At 35.3% G+C, this 26,743-nt stretch overlaps 1 long non-coding RNA gene and 1 pseudogene across 13 annotated transcripts; both read left to right on the top strand.

Annotated features, from left to right (window-relative positions):
- The first annotated feature begins 1,607 nt into the window (after positions 1–1,607).
- Positions 1,608–6,163, top strand: LOC104217873 (putative disease resistance RPP13-like protein 1; annotated as a pseudogene).
- Positions 6,164–12,828: 6,665 nt separating this feature from the next.
- LOC104210956 (uncharacterized) lies at positions 12,829–25,766 on the top strand. Of its 13 annotated transcripts, none has more exons than XR_011402133.1 (10): positions 12,829–13,179; positions 13,288–13,361; positions 13,662–13,931; positions 14,239–14,297; positions 14,831–14,855; positions 14,978–15,161; positions 15,260–15,321; positions 15,524–15,578; positions 15,786–15,856; positions 25,551–25,766. It is a non-coding gene; the product is annotated as an uncharacterized lncRNA (long non-coding RNA). The 13 variants fall into 13 exon arrangements; XR_011402134.1 differs by lacking the exon at positions 25,551–25,766 and adding an exon at positions 16,658–17,995; XR_011402130.1 differs by lacking the exon at positions 25,551–25,766 and adding an exon at positions 16,090–16,396 and having other exon boundaries at positions 15,786–15,998.
- Positions 25,767–26,743: the final 977 nt, after the last annotated feature.

The following is a 26,743-nucleotide window of genomic DNA, read 5'->3' on the forward strand; positions in this document are numbered from 1 at the left end:
TTGGTAAGGTGTATAAGAACAGTATCGAATATGGTGTATTAGTAATGCTGAAATTAATCCTTATCGACTGTTTAGTTTGGTGTATTAAAGATTTTGAAAGGACAATCATGACTTTATACATACTTAACTATGTACCAAAAATCATGATATTGTTAATGTCATGATTGTTATATGTAAGAGAAGTATCGTTCAATACATATTGGTTTTAGCATAGAACTTGTGAAATTAAGACTATTTTTTTTAAGATAGAAGCATTAATCTCCAAACTAAACGGGCCCGATTAATCTGGATTTTTGTCGTGTTCGGAATTTACATGCTCAACTCATTTGTATTCACGCTATGAAAAGCCTCGTATGAATGTTTTAGCGCTTCCTACTAAAGAAGACTCCATTGTAAAACTCGAAATTGAAATATTTAATTTAGTAAAGACCGAAAAAACTTTACTGCTCCCTCATAACTTTGGATAGTTTTTGTGCAATCTGTCTCTTCTTTTGTAGGATTCTTTTAAATCATTTTTTAATCCTTTATACTCCACTACTCAAGGATTGATTGTGGTTCTCCATCTAGAAAACATTCTTCATCTGGAAATGAAGAATGTTTTTAGAAGAAATATTTTACTACTTTAATGAACCTTTTCAGCATGAAAACAAAGATTCTTAAAGAAAAAAGGAAAAAGAGAAAAAAAATAAACATATTAATCCTTGTCCTTTTCTCATTCTATGATAGCCAACTATACTTGGCAAAGCAAACGTAGTAGTAGTAATGAATGGTCAGAAATAGTCTATATAAGAGAAAATATCTTACAATGTTGCTCGAACTCTCGAAAAATGTCGTTGGGTGCATGTCAGATCCTCCAAAAGTAGTGGATATTTGTAGGATCCGATACGGTGCGGTAGCATTTTGGAGAATCCATGCAAAGTAAATTTTGTCTATAACACACAACTAGTATACCATACTTCTTTATACGTCAAATAATGTTTTCTGTAAAGATTATTTCAAGATAAAGTAATATTTGTTTAATACACCTAAGGTTTTTAATCCTTATCGGTAGAAAACTTATACTAGAACTGCTAATATGCATCTTATATTCTCAAGCTCTAATAGTTTCGAAAACATGATATCAAAGAATTTCAAAATTTAGATTTGTCAAGTTATGCTGAAACTGTCACTAATAACAACTAGCTACCACATATAATGGATCAATAATTTCTTTAGAGACAGAGACAACACTATTAAAATTTAAAGCCAACCTTAATTATTTTCCTACCATTGTTTACAACCTGAAAGAGAATATTGCAAAGAAAATTATTTACAACCTCACAGAAATTTTGAACTTGAAAAAATGATAAGATAAGGAACATTATTTTCCAGAATGTATAGTGTAGAGTATCTCATAGGAATTTCAGCAATAATTTAACAGTCATTTAAATTTCTAAAACATTTTCATGATATGAGCAAAATGCACAGCTAACACATACCCCACAGCAATTTACATCATTTCCCAAGCTGCCTCAATTATTCAATGAATAGTTAATTCCATTATAAAGTCTCTGTCTTTTTGTTTGTTAAAAAGTCTTGCTTTTTGAAAATAAAGAAAGAGAGAGATATATGGACTTCTTAAGCACACGTTACTTTTGCTAAAGAACGGACACAGCTAGCATATACTTTGCGCATTCTTGTTCATATTACTCTTAGCTTTGAACAGGTAAAACTAACACTATTTTTAAGATTGAAATATTAATCCTCTCCAAGTTCTTAATCATTTTATGATTTTCTTGTTTTGCTTTGCAGCTTTTAGAAATGGAGATTGGCTTAGCAGTTGGAGGTGCATTTCTATCTTCAGCTTTGAATGTTCTCTTTGATAGGCTTGCTCCTCGGGGCGAGCTGCTGAAGATGTTTCAGAGGGGCAAGCATGATGTTCGACTCTTAGAGAAGCTAAGGAGGACTTTGTGTGGTTTCCGGGCTGTGCTTAGTGATGCAGAGAATAAGCAGGCATCTAATCCAAACGTGACTCAGTGGCTTAATGAACTCCGGGATGCTGTCGACAATGCGGAAAACTTAATGGAAGAAATCAATTATGAAGTTCTGAGAGTTAAGGTGCAAGGTCAGCATCAAAATCATGCAGAAGCAAGCAACCAGCAGGTAAGTGACCTCAACTTGTGCTTGAGTGATGGATTTTTTCTTAACATAAAGGAGAAGTTGGAAGGCACCACTGAAACATTGGAGGAGTTGGAAAAGCAAATTGGTAGGCTTGGCCTAAAGGACTATCTTGTTTCTATTAAACAAGAAACTAGAGTACCTTCAACATCTTTGGTTGATGAATCTGATATCTTTGGTAGGCAGAATGAAATTGAGACTTTGGTTGACCGTTTATTGTCTGTTGATGCCGATGAAAAAACGTATAGCTATAGTGTAATTCCTATTGTTGGAATGGCGGGGGTTGGCAAGACAACACTTGCTAAAACTGTGTACAATAATAAGAAGGTGAAAGACCATTTCGATTTGACAGCTTGGTTCTGTGTGTCTGAACCATATGATGCTTCTATAATAACAAAAGGATTATTTGAAGAAATTGGTTCATCCAACTTGACGGTTGATAACAATTTTAATCAGCTTCAAATCAAATTGAAGGAAAGCATAAAAGGAAAAAAGTTTTTTTTTGTGTTAGATGATATTTGGAATGACAACTACATTGAGTGGGATACCTTGAGAATTCCTTTTGCACAAGGAGAAATTGGAAGTAAGATCATTGTGATGACACGTAAGGAAAGTGTTGCCAAGACAATGGGTAATGAGCAAATTAGCATGGATACTTTGTCTAGTGATGTCTCTTGGTCTTTATTCAAAAGACATGCATTTGAGAACATGGACACTAAGGAACATCTAGACCATGTAGAAGTCGGGAAACAAATCGTAGCTAAGTGCAAAGGTTTGCCCTTAGCACTAAAGACACTTGCTGGTTTGTTAAAGTCCAAATCAAAGATTGAAGAGTGGAGAAGCATTTTGAGGAGTGAAATATGGGAGCTGAAAGACAAAAGCATATTACCAGCGTTGATGTTGAGCTACAATGATCTTCCCGTGCATTTGAAGCATTGCTTTTCCTACTGTGCAATATTTCCGAAAGATTATCCATTTCGGAAGAAACAAGTCATTCAGTTGTGGATTGCTAATGGTCTAGTATAGGGGTTACAAAAAAATGAAACAATTGAAGATTTAGGGAACCTATTCTTCCTCGAGTTGCAATCAAGATCACTTTTCGAAAGGGTCCCAAATTCTTCTAAAATTAATGCAGAGGAATTCTTAATGCACGACCTTGTGAATGATTTGGCCCAAATTACATCTTCAAAACTTTGCATTAATTTGGAAGATAACAAAGGATCTGATATGTTGGGAAGATGTCAACACCTATCATATTCAAGGGGATATGGTGGTGAATTTGAAAAGTTGAAACCTCTCTACAAATTGAAGCAGCTGAGGACATTGCTTCCAATCAACAATATCTATGGTCGACCTCTAAGCAAGAGGGTGTTGCATAATATATTGCCAACACTAACATCCTTAAGGGCACTATCATTGTCTCGTTATAAGATTGTGGAGTTGCCGAATGTCTTGTTTATTGAATTAAAGCTCCTAAGATTTTTGTACCTTTCTTGGACAGAGATAAAGCAGTTACCAGATTCCATTTGTGTAGTCTATAACTTAGAGACACTTCTCTTATCATCTTGTGAATTCCTTGAGAAGTTACCACAGCAGATGGAAAAATTGATAAACTTGCGCCACCTTGATATTAGCGGTACTTCTCGCTTGAGGATGCCGCTACATCTGAGAAAGTTGAAGAGCATCTACGTGGCGGATGTGGAACATATTGAAAACAAAAGAGACATAGTTGGTGAGCTACATCCAGATCCAAACATAAAAGAACTTGAGATCGACGGATTTAGAGGGACAAATTTAAACTTTCTAAATTGGCTAGCTGATCATTCATTTTCGGAGCTGGTGGAATTGTCTCTAAGCAACTGCTTGGACTGTTATTCCTTGCCAGCATTAGGAAAACTTCCTTCTCTGAAATTCCTTACCATTAGAAGGATGTATCGAATAACAGAGGTGACTGACGAATTCTATGGTAGTTCGTCGTCCCAAAAGCCTTTCAACTCTCTTGAGCGACTTGAGTTTGACGAGATGCTGGAGTGGAAGCAGTGGCACGTACTAGGGAATGGAGAGTTTCCTATACTTCAGAATCTTTCAATTAAAAATTGCCCCAAGTTGATTGGAAAGTTGCCTGAAAATCTTTGTTCTCTGACAAGTTTGACAATTTCAAAATGTCCGGAACTCAATCTGGAGACACCTATAGAATTTTCAAGTCTAAAAATGATTGAGGTTGAAGGTTCTCCTAAGGTTGGAGTTTTTTTTGATGATGCTGAACTGTTTTTGTCTCAACTACAGGGAATGAAACAGATAGTTGAATTATGCATTAGTGATTGTCAGTCTCTTACCTCCTTGCCTTTTAGCAGTATGCCAAATACCTTGAAAGAAATAAAGATACAGCTTTGTGGGAAATTGAAATTGGAGGCATCAGTTGGTGATATGTTTCTGGAGAAATTGAAACTGGAAGGATGTGATTCTATAAATGAGATATCATCTGAGTTGGTCCCACAAACACGCTATTTGAGGGTAGAAAGATGCCACGACCTTACTAGGCTTTTGATTCCCAATGGGACTGAAGATCTTACAATTTATAAATGTGATAATCTTGAAATACTTTGGATATTATGATCTGCGAGAAGCTGAAGTCGCTGCCAGAACATATGAAGGAACTCCTTCCATCTCTTAAGGAACTGAAAATGTATGATTGTCCAGAAATAGAGTCCTTTCCTGAAGGAGGATTGCCCTTCAATTTAGAAGTTCTTAAGATCTGGAATTGCAAGAAACTGGTGAATGGGCGAAAGGAGTGGGGTTTACAGAGACTCCCCTGTCTCACAGAGTTACACATCTACCATGATGGTAGTGACGAAGAGATTCCTGCTGGTGAAAATTGGGAGTTGCCTTCCTCTATTCGAACTCTTTGGATAGTCAATCTGAAAACATTAAGCAGCCATGTTCTCAAAAGCCTCACCTCTCTTGTGTTGGGATATATACTATTAACCATGAGTTTGGTTTAGATATAGTATTTATTATGAAATAATTGTTTATTCAGTTTTAATAAAGTTTTAAATAGATCATATAATAGTCTGTGTCATTTGCTTATATAGTAGATGATTTAGTGTATAGAGTTTAGCTTATACACGGAAGATTAAATCATCGGTTCTTATAAGTATAAAGTTTGAGTTCACAATCTAATGATGGAATTGGACAAACCATCAGGAATGATTGTAGCACAAGATTAAATATAATTAATCTTGATTATGGGAATGGTTTAATTCCAACTTCTTGTGCTAGTACATTTTGTATGTATTGAACGGACCAGGTAGAGATAAGTATTTTATACTGACTTAATAAAATAAACTCTCTAGCCATTAAATGTACTTATACTCTTAATCTTGATATAATTATTATTAGCTGTGTGTATTATTATTGTTTTGATTTATTAAAAGGCGAGATTCTTTCGTGGGTCAATATGCCTGGTAAATTGGATAATAATAATATACATTGGCGAAGTAATAGTTAGTTGATGAAATCCATGTCTCGGTTTAGAGATTGATGATATACCTTTATGAAAGCTTATATGTTTGCATGTGTAAACCCGGCCGGTGGATTTTGTATCCGACACATGAAATAAGTGAAGCGAAAGTCTAAAGGAAATAATCAATAAATTAAATCGTCAGTAATTTAATTTACTTGATTAGTATCTGAATCTTAATATGGGGAGTTAAATAAGATTTAATGGATGAATTTCGAAATTGGATAAGGAGTGCAATTACGGATTTTTAGTGGAATAATTCGTAATTAATTATGGTAGATATTAATTTCGAAAATTAGAAATTAATTCCATAATTGAAGCCTTGTTAATTAAATTTTGTGGTCCCTACTGTGCCTAAATAATAGGAAATAAAGGAATCATTTTTCTGGTGGAAAAGAAAACCCAACAGGTTTTGGAAAAGGGTCTTAACCCTTAAAACTTGTGCTATAAATACATAAGGTTTTCCACCTAGAGGTATGAGTACATGGTGGCTGAAATTTTTCAGCCAAGTTTTCCTAGAAATTTCGCCCACACGAAATTGCTATTTTCGGGTATTATTTGGGTAACACAGTAGAAGACCGTGGAACGTTCGAGGATCACGATTGTGCGGGTGATGGAGATTCCATTGAGAAGTTATGGAACTGAAGGCTCACGTGGTAGAAGAGATATGTTCACGCTTCAAGAGGTAACCCGTGAAATCCCGTTTATGCTAGTTGTCTAAATTACATGTGATTTTGATACTGGGATTGCTTCCGCTGCATATAATAATCCATCAATTGGTATCAGAGCTCACTCACATCTAATTAGATAACTAAGTTTTTCATGAAACAAGAATATGGTGTTTATGTGCATTTTTTGAATTACATATATATGTGGTTTTCTGAAAAACTGCACTGCTGTTTTGTGAATTAACTGTGCATAATTTATGGATTATTCTTATAATCATGAGATATATGTTTTCTTATTTATATTTGATTGAGATTATCTGAATTTTTTGGGGTAAACCCTAGAAAAACGCAAAACCTGTTTTTGACCGAATAACCGGAATTTTCGGAGGTCAGCGAACTTGACGGACTCCGATTGAGCTGATATTTGGTGGGTCCATCGGAAACGCCGTGGTGAGAAAAACTCACTGCCATGGCAGTGAATCATGGTATTTTTCGGCGTTTTGAGGTCTTTTGGACTGTGTTTTGGACGTTTTTCTATTTTCTGGAAATTATTTCTTAATAATTTTAATTCTTTTTTAATTCAATGGTGTTGGGGATGACTCCCCATGGTCCCCATGATTAAATACTAGTCATATAATAGGTTTTACACATTGACTATTAGCAAATAAACGTGTTGTTGTATTAAATTCAATAATAGAGGTGTAAGATTTTATTGACTAGGTCTTACAAGGTATAATTCATATTGTGTAATGATATAATTATTTTGTAAGAAAGTAAAATTCTCTATTTGATATCCTGGATGACTAATGATTGGAGCGTTTGGCATGTTTGTGCATAAAAAATTTCTCAAATTTAAGTTTATATTTTCATGCCCTACGTGATTACTAGTTTGGATTTTCGATGAAGAATTTTGTTCTCTGATTGGAGGTTCTAATTAAGTGAAATATGACGGTATGTTGTATGAGTTTTATAATGTTGGTATGACTTTTAAGCTATGGTCTACCATAAAATAATTTTATGAGCTAAATATATATTCACTTGTAAATTGAGAATTTTATGAGTAATAAATAGTTACCACTGAAGTGGTTTGTTTATTTGAACTCATGAAAAATTCTTAGTAAATTTGTACATGTGAAATTATATCTATTCATGGATTGAGCATTATGATTAATAAGTAGGATCCACAAAATGGTCTATTTATTTGAGTCATTGAAATATGTTTAATATACCATGTGAAAATTATCCTTGAGAAATCTACATTAATGGTGGAGGTTCATAACTAGAAAAAGAGTATTTATCTTTGGGTACTAGTGAAACTAACTCCACCCATGAGAAGAGATATTGGGGTTTTCACTGAACGGGAGAAAATATAATATCTCAGGTTCTTATGTATTTAATAAAAGGATAATTTATTGCAAAAGGAGATATTATATATCCTAGAAATAGGAAGAAAATAATATATGCCTTCAGCTCATAGTGTAATTATAAGGAGAATGGAAATCAATATCATATTTATTTTAATTCATGAAACTACTTAAAACGGTTATTCTCCGAGTTTGGTTACAGGCTAGTGGTCATGAATTTGACGGACTCCGATTAACCTGAAACTTGGTGGGTTCATCGAAAACGATCTAGTGAAAAAAAAACTCCTTGCTATGCAGTGAATCATGTTGTTTTTTTGGCATTTTGAGGTCGTTTAGATGGGTTTTCAAGCAGTTTATTAAATTGAATTTGTTATAAATATGAAAAATTATTCTTTATATATCGGCTATATTTGTGTTAAATCTGAAACATGATGATTTAACTTGATATGATATATAGCAAGAATGCAAATCACATGGATTTAATCCTGACTACGCCAAAAAAAAAAATTTATTCGAATTTGGTCTAGTTTTTGGCGATCATGAATTTCACGATCTCCGAATGACCTGAAATTCGGTAGGATCATTGGAAACGATCATATAAGAAGAACTCACTGCTATGCAGTGAATCACATCGTATTTTGACGATTTGGGATCGTTTAGGTGAGTTTTTTTGGAGGTTTGACGGATTAAAATGTGATTTACATACGAAAAGTCATTCTTTCTATCATTTTATAAGTCTAATCCAGAACATGATAACACATGTTGATTTGACATGAATTGGTATATGATAAAAAAAAATGTAGGTCATATTTTAAATTCTTAAAAACATGCTTAAAATAATAATTTTCCAAATTTGGTCGCAATTTTTGATTGACATGAAATTTGGTAAATTTATCAGAAATAGTCCAGTCAACAATAATCACCACTATACAGCGTGAAATATTAATTTTAGTATTTTAAGACTGTTTAAATGGGTATTGAGCATTTTTTTTAATATGGAACTTAATCCTCAGAGAAAAGTTCGTGGTTGTGATGGGAATAAACCCCTATGGTCTTCATTTTTTTATTTATAGTGAGATAATAAATTTATGCGTTGACATTAGGTCTTCCTCCATATCGGATAAATTTATTATGAACTCACTGGCTATAGTTACTAGTTATTGATAACAAGTATTAACTCTCCATCTGAGCTTAAAGGGTTGAATCAATTTTGTAATTATAATACAATCATGATTAAGTGGTGATAGAAATATATTTCTATGGTCTTCCACTATTAATTTCAAGTGAGTAATAAATTTATGCGTTGACTTTAGGTCTTCCTCCATATCGGATAAATTTATTGTAAGCTCACTAGGTGAAATACAAGTAATTGATATCGTGTACTTACTCTCCATCTGAGTATACATGTTGGATCAATGAAACTAGAGCTATTAAAAATGATGTTCACTTGACTTAAATTAACAGTATACTCTCCATCTGAGTTGGGTCTGTTTTAATTATTGGAGTGAATAATCTGGCATTGCATATGTATGTTGCATGAGTAGTTCTTTCCCATCGAAATTGCTATTCAAGATGCATGACATATATGTGTAGTGTGTTTTAAAATTTTTGTATTAAAAAGTTATATACAATTGACTGAAAATAATAGTATGCTCTCCATCTGAGTTGGTTCTATTTATTTTTGGATTGTATAATTCTTGCATTATATAATATACTTTGCATGAATAATTCTTTTCCCATCGAAATTTATTATTCCAGATGCATGTATGTATATAAATATTGAATGCAGTCTGAATTTTACTATTCAGTGTTTTGACTTATTATGATCTATTTAATATTTTTATCTCAACTCCACAATGATTTTATGCAATTTGTCGTATTACTTGTTAAAATTTTCTTTTAGTGATAAGGCATTAATTTTAAGGATGCAATATATGTACTTTTGTTAGAAGGAATTTAATTCCGGTTTCTGGGCAAAATAAGAGATGGATATTTGTTTTATTTTTCGAATAACTCTTGAGTTATTGAGCTTAATAAACACTTTATCTCTTGTGGTACATGAATGCATGACCTTGTTATTATATATTGATGTCTCTCCTGAACAGAACAATATTAGTCTACCTCATAAGAGAATATGTTCTTCAGAATTGAGTAAAACTTATCTGTGCACTTTTATCTAAGTCATATTAATCTGGATAGGATTTCAAGTTGGTCAAGTATGGACCTTAAGGTTCATTGAAAGTAGAGGCACTACCAACTTGTGGATCCTGTTTGGAAGGAAATTTGACTAAAAGATGTTTCCCTTTAAAAGGAAATAAAACTAGTGATAAGCTAGAATGAATCCTTTCTGATTTGTATGGTTAAATGAACATACTCGTAAGAGATAGATTTTGAGTATTTTATGACGTTCATAAATGATTACTCAAAATATTAATATATTTATTTGATGCACTGTAAGTCTTAATGAATTAAGTAATTCAAGGTTTTTAAGACTTGAAATAGAGAAGCACCAAAGAAATATATTAAGTTACTACAATTTGATTGTAGTGGCGAGCATCTCTCTAAAGAGTTTTTTAGTTACATATCAGAATAGGGATTACATCTCAATTGACTACACCGTAAACTCTATAATAGAGTCGTGTAGTAGAAAGAAGAAATAAGTCTCTTTTGGATATGGATAGACTAATGACGTGTTATTCAGATTTGCCTTATTTATTTTTGGAATATTTCCTGGAAACTTCAAATTACATTCTGAATTTAGTTCCTTCTAAGCTAGTACCTGGGACATCTATAGAACTGTGGACTGAATGTAAGCTTGGTCTGTGGCATGTTCAGATATAGGATTATCCCGCATATGTGCTGAAAGGGAAAGCAGATATGTAAGTTGGAACTAAGGATGGATAGGTGCATGTTTATCGAATATCCAAGAAAACGAATGAAGCTTTATTTTATTGTCCTAAAGAAAATAAGGCAATTGTTAAAACAAATGCATTTTTCTAGATAAGGACTGTTTAATAAAACATGTTCCTAGAAGTAAACTATTTTTACAGGAACTGGGCAAAGAAATAACTAGATGTTCAAGAACATCAAAACCCACACGTCAGAATTGACGTTCCATTGCATTTAAGTAGTGGGAGAACGTTAATAGACATAATATGCCTTTATCGAGTGGGAGTGATGTTTGAACATTGAACACTATAGTAAGAAGTCACTAATATTTCAATGTCGTGAGGTAACGAAGGTAATATTAGTGGTACTTCGTCTTAGTGGGAGAAAGCTAAAGAAAATTATAGTTCGGTGTTCATTCTTGGGATAGTTTCGGTAACAGGATCTCTGAAGAGTTTAATACCAAACTAGATAATTACGACAAAGTACTACTGGACAAATATTGCATCAGATATAACTTGGCAAGATTCTTTAACAAAACCTTATTTGGTGAAGACTTTTAATAGTCATGTAAAAGAATGCCTGAGAAAGTTGTAGATGCATGGTTATGAGTCTAAGTGGGAGATTGTTGGGGCATATACTATTAACCATGCATTTGGATATAGTATATTCTAATAATTATCATGGTTAAAAGTCTAAGTGGGAGATTGTTGGGATATATACTATTAACCATGAGTTTGGTTTAGATATAGTATTTATTATGAAATAATTGTTTATTCAGTTTTAATAAAGTTTTAAATAGATCATATAATAGTCTGTGTCCTTTGCTTATATAGTAGATGATTTAGTGTATAGAGTTTAGCTTATACACGGAAGATTAAATCATCGGTTCTTATAAGTATAAAGTTTGAGTTCACAATCTAATGATGGAATTGGACAAACCATCAGGAATGATTGTAGCACAAGATTAAATATAATTAATCTTGATTATGGGAATGGTTTAATTCCAACTTCTTGTGCTAGTACATTTTGTATGTATTGAACGGACCAGGTAGAGATAAGTATTTTATACTGACTTAATAAAATAAACTCTCTAGCCATTAAATGTACTTATACTCTTAATCTTGATATAATTATTATTAGCTGTGTGTATTATTATTGTTTTGATTTATTAAAAGGCGAGATTCTTTCGTGGGTCAATATGCCTGGTAAATTGGATAATAATAATATACATTGGCGAAGTAATAGTTAGTTGATGAAATCCATGTCTCGGTTTAGAGATTGATGATATACCTTTATGAAAGGTTATAAGTTTGCATGTGTAAACCCGGCCGGTGGATTTTGTATCCGACACATGAAATAAGTGAAGCGAAAGTCTAAAGGAAATAATCAATAAATTAAATCGTCAGTAATTTAATTTACTTGATTAGTATCTGAATCTTAATATGGGGAGTTAAATAAGATTTAATGGATGAATTTCGAAATTGGATAAGGAGTGCAATTACGGATTTTTAGTGGAATAATTCGTAATTAATTATGGTAGATATTAATTTCGAAAATTAGAAATTAATTCCATAATTGAAGCCTTGTTAATTAAATTTTGTGGTCCCTACTGTGCCTAAATAATAGGAAATAAAGGAATCATTTTTCTGGTGGAAAAGAAAACCCAACAGGTTTTGGAAAAGGGTCTTAACCCTTAAAACTTGTGCTATAAATACATAAGGTTTTCCACCTAGAGGTATGAGTAGTTGGTGGCTGAAATTTTTAGCCAAGTTTTCCTAGAAATTTCGCCCACACGAAATTGCTATTTTCGGGTATTATTTGGGTAACACAGTAGAAGACCGTGGAACGTTCGAGGATCACGATTGTGCGGGTGATGGAGATTCCATTGAGAAGTTATGGAACTGAAGGCTCACGTGGTAGAAGAGATATGTTCACGCTTCAAGAGGTAACCCGTGAAATCCCGTTTATGCTAGTTGTCTAAATTACATGTGATTTTGATACTGGGATTGCTTCCGCTGCATATAATAATCCATCAATTGGTATCAGAGCTCACTCACATCTAATTAGATAACTAAGTTTTTCATGAAACAAGAATATGGTGTTTATGTGCATTTTTTGAATTACATATATATGTGGTTTTCTGAAAAACTGCACTGCTGTTTTGTGAATTAACTGTGCATAATTTATGGATTATTCTTATAATCATGAGATATATGTTTTCTTATTGATATGATCATCTCGCGTTGCCGTAATCTCCAATCTCTTCAAGTGAAAAGAAAGCCTTCCTTCCTCTCTCTGCTGCCTATCTGTGGTTGCGGTAATAATCTCCAACCTCTTCCAGAATCAGCGCTGCCCTCCCTCCTCTCTAAGCTAGTCATCCAGTCTTGCCCTAAACTCAAATCTCTTCCGGTAAAAGGGATGCCCTCTTCTATCTCTAAACTATATATTTCTGGGTGCCCATTGCTCAAACCACTCCTAGAGTCTGAGAAGGGGGATTACTGGCCAAATATTGCCCATATTCCCACCATATGTATCGATCACGAATACATGTGATGATTAAAACGAAGGTGCTCTAACAAATGTAAGTTATTCTTTTTCTTTTTTTCTTTTCAAGTAGCTTTTTATTTTTTGTTACTTCTCTTTGCTTTTCTGTTAATTATTTTCCTTTGTTAAAAATCTTGTTGAGCAGTGTGAAGAGGTTATGAAACAGAGGAAGCATCTTCAGATTGGGATGAATTGAATGTTAGATGACAAAAAGAAAAGGTGATAAATCCTTATATTTGCACTTAAACATTGTAAAAAAAGATTTGGTATTGGTAGGAATTCACATATTTGCTCCAGAAAGTTGATAGCTTAATGTAATATTAATGAACTAGTAATCTATTACAACACACATGTATGTCAGCCATATGTTTATTGTCTTTGGAAATTTATCTCATCAATTGCAATTCATGTATTATTGTCATATATCTCGCTCTTCATCTTGTAGATTCTTAGTTCATGTATTGCTTGAACTTTCATCTCAATAAAAATTCATGTATTCTTGTTCTTTCCCCTTTTCAGTGAGTTGAGCGAGGAGGAGGTGGTTTAGAGTAATGCACATGTCCACTAATGAATGCGAAGCTCTAATAGAATTCAAAGATATACGCGACACAAAGTTTGTCTCCTATATATAAAAATAGAAAAGTTTGCTTCCCAATATGATTATCGGATATCAGCTTGGGTAACAATATGCAAGCTATTACCGCTCTTAGCTCCATTAGTGAATGGAAAGTTGTGCTGACATTCTCTATCGAATGGACAGTTACCTTGAATGTGGTCTGTCAGCAAAGTGTAAGTGAAGAAAAGTAATACTCTTTTGTGTGGAATTTTACACTCTTTGATAACTCTTAGAAAATATTGTGCAAAATTTTGTACAGCATTTTATACAGTTCAGCCTTGATTTACTCTGAGTATAGTTTTGCTGCATTCAGGGAGTTATTTTTTATAACTCTTTATGTCCCAAATTTAGAGAATGAAGTTTTATCGCTGCTGAAAGAACGGCTTCCCTCGTCTCTTTCTCAACTCCATATGCAATGTTTATACAAAAGTTTCTTTGGTTATGGATTTGATTTATGCATGATTCCCCCTTTTTATGCAGATTCAAAAGCGTGCGGAATTGGGGGAAGTGAATGTTCTCATACAATGGGTGTTCTTCGTGTGAGTTTAGGTTGCATTGTATCCTTTTGCTTAAAAGTGACAATGACTTCTCTCCTTTAATTAAACTCATAGTATTATGCCTCTGTAGGCTGAATGTGGCCTTATTGCTCGCATTGGTATATCTTCAATTTGATTTAAAACAATTTTCAGAAAGTCTTTTAATACTTATATATGATTTAATGGTAAAGAAGTTGCAGCAAGAAGGATGTGAAAATTTGAAACTTTTCCTTCTGTTCTTTAATGGTACTTTTTAGTTCGGCAGAATTCTTTTGTTCTTGCATCCTTGACATACATTCTAGAATTTTTTTGGTGATTCCTTTTTTATCCCCTCAGATTATATCCAGTTATATGTTAAGTCTCTTGAAGATAAATGCAATAAGAAAATCCCAAAGTGAATCTTTCAGTTTTTCGATCACAGCATTTCATGAAGTTTTTTCCATTAAATGCTACTTTCATCTTATTTCTCTCTATACAATGTCTGATTATATTTATTCACTCATAGAAGTAAATATAAATCTCTCCCTTTTCTTCAGGTGAATTCGCTCGAGTTGGTGCAGGGTAATATTCACATCCATCGTTTTTACTTCTCGTCTAACATAGATGGTCAATAAAAAGATTATTGAGTAAAATCATCAGTAGAATGGTATATAGCAAATTAAGAACAACTTTTCCTTTTTCAGCTCTATTTTGAGAATGATTTGGCAACGACACAATGTCATTTCACCATAGAAGGTTCTTTTAGTCTATTACTTTCCTCTCTTTCTGAGATGTTGTCGATAATTCTCCGAGTATCCAATCCCTTCCGGTCCACTTCTCAAAGGGGATATACTGGCTAGAAATGGCTCAAATGGTGCTGTGATAAATGTAAGTTGTTCTCTCCATCAGTAGTCATTTTTCAAGTTTTTACTACTTAGCTTTGCTTGCGTGTTAATTCCTTTTATTCATTATATCTTGTTGAGCAGTGTGTAGCGTCTATTTGCTCTGTGAAGCCGAGGAAGCTTCTTTGCTCGAAATGAAATTTAAGGTTAGCTGTCAAAAGAGTTCCTTATATGTTGCAACTACAGAAATCTTTATACATTATGACAAAAACTTATTATAATTGCAATTCATGTATTCTTCTGAAAAATATCTCACTCTTCATCTTACTTGTAGATTTTTAGTTCATGTATTGCTTGAACTTTCATCTCTATAGCAGTTCATGTATTGTTGTTCTTTCCCCTTTTCAGTGAGTTGAGCAAGGAGGATATGGATAGAGTAATGCATCTTCAGTGACAAAAAAAGGTATGTCATCTACAGAAATTTTATTCATTGTAAGAAAAGAAAAGACGTAGTATAGGCTGGAATTAATAATTTTATCTAGGAAGTTCAAAACAAAATATAATTTTAACAAACTAGAAACCTTTTTACCATTAACATATGTAGATATGTCAGCCGAATGTGCATAGTCTTTTGAAATATGAGTGATCATACTTGAAAAATCTATTACAGCTCGTAGCTCAGTTGGTAAAAGGGATGTCGTGCTCGCATTCTCAGGAAATATTGTGGAAGATTTTCAGTAGGTACATTTTTGCCTTATCCCTGGGACACAAGGAGTGTTGCCTTCTCCATCACTTAAGTATGCATCGTGTTGTTAATTTCCTGGGGTTGCAACCAGGCTCCATTATGAAGTCTTTGTCCGTTTGTTGGTTAATCCGGATATAGGTCGGGGGTACTTATGCATTTTTCCATTGATGAAAACTATTTCCCTGCAAAATATTTTTCTCATTGAAAATAATTGTTTAAGTAATAACAGCAGTCGTACCAAACACGCTCTTGTGGATCTAGCCGGGTGGCTTTCACTTCATCGATAGGGGAGGCGTACATGTGGACCCATGGCTTTCACTTCATCGATAGGGGAGGCGTACATGTGAACCCAAACAGGACCATAATAATGTTGTGGATATAATTTGCTGGATTTTTCTTGAATTTGAAAAATATTACTCCCTCCGTTCCTTTTTAGTCTATTTCAAAAAGAATGATCTCTTTCTAAGTTTGGAAAAGTATTTTAACTTAAACTTTCAACTTTTCTCTTAATGAGAAGCTTTTATATGCTTGTTTCTTTAGGCTGTCCAATGTTTACTATACATTGCAAATAACCAGTAATTAAAGACACATTTCAAAATGTTTGAATGTTTAATTTTCTAAGTTATCATATCTACAAATTATAACGACCCGACTTGTCGTTTTAAAAATCAATGCCCCGTTCAACGAATTAAGGTCCCGAGCAACTTCGTAATATGTATTATGACTTGCATGTGCGGTCGAATTTGATTTTCGGAAGATTCGGAATTAAATTGAAAGAACAATTCTCATTTTTGAAGCTTAAATGAAAAGAGTTGACCGGAGTTTGACTTTTGAGCAAATGGCTCCAGAATGGAGTTTTGATGATGTCAATAGCTTCGTATGGTGATTTCGGACTTTGGTGTATGTCCGGATTTGGATTTGGAAATCCGTAGGACAATTCGACGCATTTTGGCGAAAGTTGGAAAATAGAAGATTTTTTGGAAAGCTCGACCGAAGGTCGAATTGTTGATAATGAGGTCGGATTTTGATTCCGGAAAATGGACCAGCTCCATTATGTCATTTATGACTTATATGCAAAATTTGAAGTTATTCCGTATTAATTTGATACGTTTCGACACAAAATATAGAAGTTGGAAGATTTAAAAACTCATAATTCGATTCAAGGTGCGACTTATAATTTCAGCATTGTTTGACGTGGTTTGAAGCCTCGACTAAGTTCGTATTATCTTTTGGGACATGTTAGTATATTTGGTTAAGGTTCCGATGACCTCGGGTGTATTTCGGGTGGTTAACGGATCAATTTGGACTTGAAGAAAGCTGCTGGAATTTCTGCTGTTTCTGGATTGCTGGTGCATCGCTTCTGCGATGTCCAGGTCGTAGAAGCAACCTCGTAGAAGCGAGAAAATCATCGCAGAAGAGACCTGGGCAGAGCTGGAGGGAGGTCGCAGGTGCGGACAGTCTTGCGCATCTGCGCAATCGCAGGTGCGATGTCTTGAAGCGCAGAAGCGGATTGAGGCAGAAGCTGGGCATGATTTTCGCAGAAGCGGTCCGTCGTCGCATAAGCGTTATCGCAGATGCGGTGCTTCTGTCCACAGGTGCGAAAATTGGACAGCCAGTGAGGATCACAAATGCGAGGTTTGTCTCGCAAATGCGAGCTCGCAGAAGTGCAAGAATCTGCCCGCAGAAGTGAACTGGACAGAAATATTTAAGGACCAAAAATCAGTCATTTTGCCATTTTCAATTGTGATTTTGGAGCTTGGTTTTGGGGCGATTTTGGAGGAATTCTTCACGACTTTGACTTGGTTAAGTGTCTTATATCCAAAAGTGATTATATTTCATAAATCCATGGTTATATTCATCAGCTATTTCAGATTTAAATGGAAGAAATCAAGAATTTTGCAAAACTTTTCAAGAACAAAAAATTAAGATTTGGAGGTCGAGGTCTTATTGGAATTTGATAAAATTGGTATGGTTGAACTCGTATCGGAATAAGTGTCCGGATTTCGTGAAAATTATGTTGGACTCCAAGAGATGGGCCCCGTGTTGACTTTTGGTTGACTTTTAATGTAAAATTTTAAGTCGACATTGTATTATCCGGAATTATTTTCGATGAATTTTAATGAAATTATACAATTAATTTGGATAGAGTTGAGCTGTCCGGAGGTCAATTCAAGCAAGAAAGCTATTTTGGAATACCGGCCTAACTTCAAAAAGGTAAGCATCTTGCTTAACCTTGTGTGGGGGAATTTTCCCTTAGGCATTGATTCTTATGTTGAAATTGTGTGATTGGAAACAATGTACGCGAGGTGACCAGTACGTACACGGTTTATGTGTGCGAATTATATCGGTTAAAATTCGTAGAAACCCGTATGTATTAAATTGGAAATGGTTGGCACTTAGTAAATCCTTGATTTATCATGCCTCATTCTTTGTTTGTCGAGTTTGTATTTATATAATAATTTGGTGTGAATGCCAATTTGATTTTTATGAGAATTCCGTGTGTTTGTTGATTTGATATTTTCTGGAAATAATTATATGATGGATTTCTTCCATCTGCAAATAGTTAATTAAATAAGTTTAAATTGAGGCATTAATATATTTATCTAAAATTTGGGTTAAAGAAGGCGTTGTCCTCTGCTAAGTTATTTTTCTATCCTTGTTGTTGTTATTATTGAGGTTTTATATACGTTATTTTTTGCATTTATGTCTATGGTTTCTTGACTAAGCCTGGGGTGGTGGATGTTAAACATAACATCTACAAAATGAGAATTATCATCTCTAAAATTGTTTTGTGGCGAATTAAGAATAACTTTGTTTTTTTCTTTTGTTTTGTCAGGAATTTGACAACAATATGATCAATCTCTTTGATCTATTTTGAGAATGATGGGATAACGATACGCTTCCATTTCCTATCGGAAGCTTCTTTCAGTTTGTTGCCAGAACCTATGCAAAAACTCTTCCATCTCTCTGTGAATTGTGAGCGATACTGTGTTAAAAAATCAGAAAAACAAAACTGTTAGAAGAATAAAGAAATCTAGAAAAACCAATAAAGAATCAGAATTATTCCGAGTCCATAATTTTCTTGTGTGTCCTTAAGGAATTTTAACCCCCTCAACATTGCCAAGGTAATGGATTAAATCCTCCCAGAATAAAGCGGAATAAACCTTCCTGCAACAGTGGCAATACAAACTGCAGGATACCAACGAACTCAAAGAACGGAGCAAAATCACACTTACGAATTTGAGAGAGAGAGATTGCGAATTAGGATGCAGTGTATTCAGAAAGAAAGAAGTTCTAGAGTGTTTTTCGTTTGTAGAAGATGCAGCCTTGCCTCAGAATTTATAGGCAAATATCAGAAGATGTATCTGGAAAGGTGCCTTTTCAGAAAATACGCGGCCTACCGTGGTTCTACCACGACCGCGGCAGAACTGCGGTCAGAGAGGCTCTCTGAATAAACCTGTCGCGGTTCCACCGCGATCGCGGCAGAATCGCGGTCAGAGAGGCTCTCTGAATCTTCAGCAAGATTCTGGCGTATTTTCCGCAGTGACTTGGCATTTAATTTAATTATTAAATAATTAAATAAATTTTTTCCAAAAAAATAATCTCATAGATCGATCATTTGACAAATCCAAATCCAAATCCAAATCCAAAGCCGAAGCCGAGCCGAGCGACGACGACGACGGCGCGAGGGTTCATTCTCTTCAACTCCTTTTAAGAGCTTTAAGAAGTGATTCTATATATAAGCACACAAATGTGGTTGTCCCTCACCAATGAGGGACAAAGTGCAAGACAAAAGTTCACTTTTTGATTTTGCAAGTAAGGATTAATTGCATCTGGATAAGTAGGTTTCCCTTTGAACTTTCCGTAGTGAACATATATCGGATATACTCGGTCAATCGGTAGATTTGATATCTTTGAACCGTCAAACTTTAATGTATTCCTAGAAAACCATATGTCACACAACCAACCCTTAACCGTCTTTTGGTTCTCATTGTTGTGTTCGTTTTAACCATGAACACCGCCTGGTCTCATAAGTCCCTAGAGAATTGGCCTTACAGAATTCTCCTTGAAGTGGCTTACACTTCACACTTACGTAGGTGATTCCTAAACGTGTAGTCCTTTAGATTGACACTATTTGATAGATACCTCATCAAACATTGGTAATCATTAAAGAACGTGTAAAGTTCTATCCTTGTTACTGAACATTGTCTTCATCACGAGAATGGACCAAAGTTTTTATTTTGACAATGTTGAACCGGTCAATCATAACTTTGCTTGCGCTCCTTGAACCTAGATCTCGGAACAACAAAAATTCTAGGTAGTGTTACCACCATGTTGACTTGTCCTCGACCATAGTCCCATTCCCTTAGATGATTTCTCAACTCCCTCTCTAGTTAAGCCTTTTGTAAGTGGATCCGCAACATTATCCTTTGATCTTACATAATCAATAGTGATAATTCCACTAGAAAGTAGTTGTCTAACGGTATTATGTCTTCGTCGTATATGACGAGACTTTCCGTTATACATAACGCTCCCTGCCCGTCCTATTGCAGCCTCACTATCGCAATGTATGCAAATAGGAGCCAAAGGTTTTGGCCAGAACGGAATGTCTTCTAAAAAATTCCGAAGCCATTCAGCTTCTTCACCGGCTTTATCCAATGCTATAAACTCTGATTCCATTGTAGAGCGAGCGATACATGTCTGTTTGGAAGACTTCCAAGATACTGCTCCTCCACCAACAGTAAACACATATCCACTTGTGGACTTTGTTTCTGATGAGCCGGTTATCCAATTAGCATCACTATATCCTTCAATAACCGCAGGATATTTATCGTAGTGCAAAGCGTAGTCTTGGGTATACTCCAAGTATCTCATAACTCATTTCATTGCCACCCAGTGATATTTGTTGGGATTACTTGTGAATCGACTAAGTTTACTTATTGCACAAGCTATATCAGGTCGTGTACAGTTCAGGATGTACATTAAGCTTTCCAACACACGAGCATACTCCAATTGAGACGTACTTTCACCTTTATTCTTTATAAGATGATGGTTTAAGTCAATTGGAGTTCTTGCACTTCTAAATTCCAAGTGTTTGAATTTTTCCAGTACCATTTTCACGTAATGTGACTGAGACAAAGCTAGACCTTGAGGAGTCCTCTGGATTTTAATTCCTAGAATTACATCGGCAACTCCTAAGTCTTTCATATCAAACTTACTAGCAAACATACGTTTTGTAGCTTGAATGTCGGCAATGTCTTTGCTCATTATTAGCATATCATCAACATATAAGCAAACAATGACTATAGGATTTGGAATGTTCTTAACGTAAACACATTTATCACATTCATTAATCTTAAAACCATTTGACAACATTGTTTGGTCAAATTTTGCATGCCATTGCTTGGGTGCTTGTTTTAGTCCATAAAGGGACTTGACAAGTCTACACACCTTCATTTTCTTCTTGAAAATCCATTTAGAACCCAACGTTTTGTTACCTGGAGGAAGATCAACCAATTCCCAGGTATGGCTGCTCAATATGGATTCTATTTCACTATTGACAGCTTCTTTCCAATATTGTGCTTCTAAGGAAGACATTGCTTCCTTGAAGGTACGAGGCTCATTTTCTAACAGAAACGTCAGAAAATTTGGACCGAATGAAGTAGATATCCTTTGACGTTTACTTCTTCTTAGATTTTCATCATTAGGCATACCATCTGTTATTTCCTCCCGAGGTCGTTTTGACTTTTGGCAGGTCACTTCACTTTCCCTTTTATACGGATAAATAGTTTCAAATAGTTCAGCATTGTCTAATTCTATTATCATATTAATGTGAATCTCAGGATTTTCTGATTTATGAACCAGAAAACGATATGACTTGCTATTGGTTACATATCCAATAAACACACAATCAACCGTTTTGGACCTATCTTAACCCTTTTAGGTTTAGGAACTTGTACCTTAGCTAAACACCCCCACACTTTGAAGTATTTCAAGCTAGGCTTCCTTCCTTTCCACTTTTCATAAGGAATGGACTGTGTTTTACTATGAGGTACACGATTGATTATCCGGTTAGCTGTAAGTATAGCTTCCCCCCACAAGTTCGGTGGTAAGCCAGAACTTATTAGCAATGCATTCATCATCTCCTTCAATGTTCGATTCTTCCTCTCCGCAATTCCATTAGATTGTGGAGAGTAAGGGGCAGTTGTTTGGTGAATAATGCCATTTTCCAAACAAATTTCTTCAAAAGGAGATTCATATTCGCCACCCCTATCACTTCTTATCATTTTGATCTTTTTGTTTAGTTGCGTTTCAACTTCACTCTTGTATTGCTTGAAAGCATCAATTGCCTCATCTTTACTATTAAGTAAATAAACATAGCAGTATCTCGTGCTATCGTCAATAAAAGTAATAAAATACTTTTTCCCACCGCGAGATGGTGTTGACTTCATGTCGCAAATATCTGTGTGAATTAAGTCTAAAGGACTTGAATTCCTTTCAACGGACTTATAAGGATGCTTAGCATACTTTGATTCCACACATATTTGACATTTGGAATTAATGCAATCAAATTTTGGCAATACTTCTAGATTTATCATCTTCCGCAATGTTTTGAAGTTTACGTGACCTAAACGCGAATGCCATAAAGTGTTTGACTCAAGTAAGTAAGAAGAAACATTCACTTTATTGATAGGAACTGCTATTACATTTAGCTTAAAAAGGCCCTCATTTAGGTAACCTTTTCCTACATATACATCGTTCTTACTTAGTACAACACTATTAGAAACAAAAATACATTTGAATCCATTCTTGACAAGAAGTGAGGTAGACACAAGATTCTTGCGAATTTCTGGAACATGGAGGACTTGATTTAGAGTCACTATTTTTCCCGACGTCATCTTCAACGCAATCTTGCCAACTCCTTCAATTTTGGCCGTAGATGAATTTCCCATGAAGATTGTCTCGTTGGGTCCTGCGGGGGCATAAGAAGAAAATAACTCCTTGTTAGCACAAACATGGCGGGTGGCTCCAGAATCTATCCACCATTCTTTTGGATTTCCTACCAAATCGCATTCAGACAACATGGCACATAAGTCCTCCATTTCATCTTCAACAATGTTAGCTTGATTCTTTTTCTTCTTATCATTCTTGGGTGCACAACAATCCACTGCCTTATGCCCAGATTTTCCACAGTTGTGGCAATTACCATTGAACTTTTTCTTGCTTGGGTAATTCTTTGGTCCGGAAGCCTTCTTCCTCTTCTTATTTTGTGGCACCTCCTCAACAACGTTTGCCCCCATTATTGTCGAGTTTCCACGTGACTTCTTTTCAGCATTTTTGTTGTCTTTTTCTATCCTCAAACGAACAATCAAGTCTTCTAGTGTCATCTCCTTCCGCTTGTGTTTAAGATAGTTCTTAAAATCCTTCCACAACGGAGGTAACTTTTCAATGAAAACAGCGACTTGAAAGGCCTCATTTATGACCATACCTTCAATAACAAATTCATAATTAATAATAAGATAAATCTTATTAATAAAATTATTTATTCGAGTCATACCTTCAGCAAGGAGGTCATGCACAATGACTTGAAATTCTTGGACTTGAGTTATGACTGACCTAGTGTTAATCATCTTGAAATCCAAAAACCTTGCAGCCACGAACTTCTTAAGTCCGGCATCCTCAGTCTTGTACTTCTTCTCAAGCGCATTCCATAACGCTTTTGAAGTTTCCATGACACTATAGACATTGTACAAGCCATCTTCCAAACAACTCAATATGTAGTTTTTGCACAAGAAATCAGAATGTTTCCATGCTTCAGTTACAACAAGTCGTTCATCATCCGGAGTATTTTCAGCCATGACCGGAGGATCCTCCTTGATGAAACGTTGCAAACTCAACGTAGTAAGATAGAAGAGCATCTTCATTTGCCAACGTTTGAAGTCAATACCGAAAAACTTTCCGGGTTTTTCTGCCGGTGCCATAGCATGAACAAGAGTAGAACAACTTGACGAGGCAGCAACACTCGTAACAGTAGCAACGTTCCCACAACACTTCCATTAGTTTGGTTTTCATTCGTCATATTTCTGTAAAGTTGAAAACAACACAGAACTTGTTAAATCAGTGAAGTTTTGATATCTTCAAACTGAATACCAAACCAACCATACAACACGTAACAATGGTGAAGTTTTTATATACTTCAAACCCGTACGTTTATTATTCCGGCAAAGTTTTTATGTACTTTAAACCGGACAGAAATAATTATAGGAGTAGAAAGCAACAAGGCTTTAGTCTCCAATAAAGTATATAGAAAACAGTTTAATAATCAACACAGAAATGTTAGTAATTTATAAAATTCCTTAAGCTTGTGAGCGATACTGTGTTAAAAAATCAGAAAAACAAAACTGTTAAAAGAATAAAGAAATCAAGAAAAACCAATAAAGAATCAGAATTATTCCGAGTCCACAATTTTCTTGTGTGTCCTTAAGGAATTTTAACCCCCTCAACGTTGCCAAGGTAATGGATTAAATCCTCCCAGGATAAAGAGGAATAAACCTTTCTGCAACAGTGGAAATACAAACTGCAGGATACCAACGAACTCAAAGAACAGAGCAAAATCACACTTACGAATTTGAGAGAGAGAGACTGCGAATTAGGATGCAGTGTATTCAGAAAGAAAGAAGTTTTGGAGTGTTTTTCATTTGTAGAAGATGCAGCCTTGCCTCAGAATTTATAGGCAAATATCAGAAGAGGTGTCTGGAAAGGTGCCTTTTCAGAAAATACGCGGCATGCCGCGGTTCTACCGTGACCGCGACAGAACCGCGGTCAGAGAGGCTCTCTGAATAAACCCGCCACGGTTCCACCGCGACCGCGGCAGAACCGCGGTCAGAGAGGCTCTCTGAATAAACCTGCAGCGGTTCCACCGCGACCGCGGCAGAATCGCGGTCAGAGAGGCTCTCTGAATCTTCAGCAAGATTCTGGCGTATTTTCCGCAGTGACTTGGCATTTAATTTAATTATTAAATAATTAAATAAATTTTGTCCAAAAAAATAATCTCATCGATCATTTGACAAATCTGAAGCCGAGCCGAGCGAGCGACGACGACGGCGCGAGGGTTCATTCTCTTCAACTCCTTTTAAGAGCTTTAAGAAGTGATTCTATATATAAGCACACAAATGTGGTTGTCCCTCACCAATGAGGGACAACGTGCAAGACAAAAGTTCACTTTTTCAAATTTTCATTTTCGCTCCATTTTATTTCCCTCCATTTCCAATTCACACTTCTTCTACTTTAAAGCTCAATGTCTTAAAGTCCAACATGAATTGTAAATGTTGCATTGCCAGAAATGAATCCTTTATTAGAATGTCTCGAGCGGGTTCGGCCGAACCCAGTAGCTTTGGTTAGAACCCTGTATTTGTCTTCAAAAATTCATTGAATATATATAGATTATTAATTGAGAACCCAGTAGCTTAAAACGACTAGAATTCCGAACCCATAAACTTGAAATCCTAGCTCCGCCTCTTAGTTGATAGTAGCAAAAGAGAGATTGTTACACATGTAGTAACAATCACTTCCTGTGCAACCTTAATCCCTCTAATTGTGATAGTAAACTTGTCATTCCTCATGTAATGTTCTTTCAGTTCATCTCTATTTTCTTGTTTATTAACCTAATTTCTCCATCAAATCTTGCAGACCGGAAAATAAATCGCCATCATGAGAGCTGTTAAGCTTACTTCCACAGAGATAAATGGTTCTATCAATTTTTAAGTTGTAGATTCTATCAACTCTCTCCTATCAACATTATCGTTGTAATTATTTTGACCGTGTGATTTTCTGTAACAAGCTAGCAGAATTATATATTTAAGTATAATTTATGGTGTTAGTTTAGCATGTAATAAGCAAGAGAATTTTTTTTAGAAGAGGACTTAAAAAGCTAAGTCCTGTTTACCTTGTACAGAATAAGAAAGGTTACAAGATCTTGGTATTGCATGGATATTAAGTACCTATTTGAACAAAACTCGTGAGACGAAATTGCTATTGCATGCCTATGGCCACTAAGGACGGAAATACAAAGTACTTAATTCACACTCTCACGGGTAAAAACAACAAAGAAGTACCTTTATGTGTATGATTAACACATGAAAAACAAACCATAAATGGTTCAGAGAAAGGAAACCATCAATTTCTCAATCAGGTAGCCTAACCTTCGGACAAGAGATGTCATTTCCTCATGGACAATTCTTTAGGTTCATAGCTGAAGTTTTCCACGAGAACCTTTGCAAGCCCTCCTTTCATCACTCTGTCGAATTGCAGGCTTAGGGAAAGGCAAGCATACTGCAGATCTTGCCATCGGAGGGATGCATCGAATAACTGAGTGACTGAAGAATTCTATGGAATGGAGTGGAAGCAGTGGCATATACTAGGGAATGGAGATGTTTGTTTCTCTACAAATTGAAAATCCTCTTGGACATTCTCATTTTAGAATTTAGTTTGCTGCATTGTGATGCCTGGACAAGCAATTGAAATTTGCGTAATTGAATTGTTTTTATGTGTAGGAACATTTGGACATGAAGTGGAGAGAAGTTGTGCAAAGTGATATAATAAAATGACAAACTAGAGCACGGAAGGCAGAGGGCGCGACACAGAACTCCTTTGCCGCCCAAAACGGCCAAACATGCAGAGGCCTCTGTGCCTAACTGCGCGAAGCCGTGGAATGAAGAATGTCTGATCAGATGTTGTCAAGGTTCAGATGCCCCTCTCAACGTCATGGACACATAAGATGACCCTGAATGTTCTTTAGTCTATTCCTTCCATTCCATTGCCTTTTTCTTCATCTTTTTGCCTTTTTCCCCAACCATCAATTCCCTTACAAGGCTTTCCACTTC

The sequence above is a fragment of the Nicotiana sylvestris genome, chromosome 9 (assembly GCF_000393655.2).
Source record: "Nicotiana sylvestris chromosome 9, ASM39365v2, whole genome shotgun sequence".
Classification (NCBI taxonomy): domain Eukaryota; kingdom Viridiplantae; phylum Streptophyta; class Magnoliopsida; order Solanales; family Solanaceae; genus Nicotiana; species Nicotiana sylvestris.